Consider the following 1832-nt stretch of genomic DNA (forward strand, 5'->3'; position numbering starts at 1 on the left):
ATATCCTCGAAATCACTTCTATCTTTGCTTGCTAGTTGCTCGATCTATTGCTATGCCGCGATACCTACCACTTGCTATATCATACCTCCCATATTGCCATGTCAAGCCTCTAACCCACCTTGTCCTAGAAAACCGTTGTTTGGCTTTGCCGCTTTGTTCAGCCCCTCATCTCAAAGATTGCATTGGTGCAATCGATGGGACTCATATAAGAGCTTCTATTCCCGATGGGCCTCAAAAAGTGAGGTATATTGGGAGAACTGGTGCGACAACTCAGAATGTGATGGGGTATGTGACTTTGATATGCACTTCACTTATGCTTCAATTGGTCAACTGGGTTCTATGCATGATACAAATGTGTTATTCCATGCCAATGAGAAGGACAAGCCCTCCTTCCCCCATCCTCCAAAGAGTGATCAATTCTTTTCGTTACAAGTTTACATGTAATGTTGTCTATCCTCCAACTAACATGTATGTGTGTTGTTGTTTTTAGGCAAATATTACCTTGTAGATGCCGGGTATCCTAATAGAGAAGGATATCTAGCACCATACAAAGGAGAGCGGTATCATGTCCCCGACTTTCAAAGAGGTGCACCTCCCAAATACTCCTAAGGAGAAGTTCAACAAGATTCACTCCTCCAAACGCAATTGCATAGAGAGAACCTTTGGGGTGTGGAAGATGAAATGGAAAATTCCCCTCAAGATGCCAAACTACTCGTTTGAAACACAAATGAAGATTGTTGCAGCTACTATGACATTGCACAACTATGTTCGTCTCCATGACAAAGATGATATCCACTTCGTTCGATGTGAAAGGGATCCGGATTATGTTCCAACAATTCCGAATGGATATAAGAAGTATGTTATTCCTCCGAGTGCATCGGATGCTTCAACTTCAGAGGCAAGTGCTCCTGACATGGATAGGTTTCGGAATGAACTAGCCACGGCCGTTGCTCTTGGTTGGTGAAGTCATGCTTGTGGTCCATACTAGTTGTTCCCTGTTTGATTTGCAAACATGTGCAAATTTGATGCAACTTTTGTGGTAGTTCATATCTCAAACCTTGTGGTTCTTCATCTTAACTTGAGGGAATGCAAAACTCTAATGTTCAGTACACTGTTTGCATTTGTGCTAGCAAAAAATTGCTCTCTTTATAGCCAAAAACTTCTCTCTGTACATTGAAATATCTCTCTGTATAGCCAAAATCAAAGGAATCTGTACAGAAAAAAAGAACCTACTTCTAATCTGGCCTGCAGCGCACATGTGAGCCCAGCCGGATTTCACTACTGAACCGGGCTTTACATATGTCCACCTGAATGGGCTTGATCCTACCTTACTAGGCTGCCAGCCCATGCATATGCAGCTGCTCCCCGCCGCTGCAGTCGAATGCTCGATGTCTCCACGAGAAGCTAGCTAGCACTAGCTTCACGAGAAGTTGGCTCGTTTTGGAAGCCAGCGAGCTTCTGAACTGGGCCTTATTGCAATGATCATGATTGGGGTGATTCTTCTTATGATCTTGAAAATTTATTTAAGCCTCATGATGAATATGTTTGCGATAATATTGAAAGTGGGTTTGGAAGAGTGTCAACTCTAGGTAATAATGATCCCACTACTTTGGAGCATGATCAATCTTATGAAATTTTTGATAAAAGTGGGCTTGGAGAGGTCATGACTTTATTTGATGATAATCCCACTATATTGGAAGAGTGTCAACTTTGCATGCATGTGGATCATGAAGAGAATATTTTATGTAACAGTTATATTGTTGAATTTGATTATGATCCTACATGTAACTATTATGAGAGAGAGAGGATAATATGGTTGTAGAAATTGGCAT

The 1832-nt window shown here is 41.6% G+C and overlaps 1 pseudogene; it reads left to right on the forward strand.

Moving 5' to 3' along the window:
• Window positions 1–339: 339 nt before the first annotated feature.
• Window positions 340–964, forward strand: LOC147971541 (uncharacterized; annotated as a pseudogene).
• The last annotated feature ends 868 nt before the right edge of the window (window positions 965–1832 follow it).

This window comes from Triticum urartu, chromosome 5A, assembly GCF_056163025.1.
Source record: "Triticum urartu cultivar PI428250 chromosome 5A, HENAU_Tu73, whole genome shotgun sequence".
Classification (NCBI taxonomy): domain Eukaryota; kingdom Viridiplantae; phylum Streptophyta; class Magnoliopsida; order Poales; family Poaceae; genus Triticum; species Triticum urartu.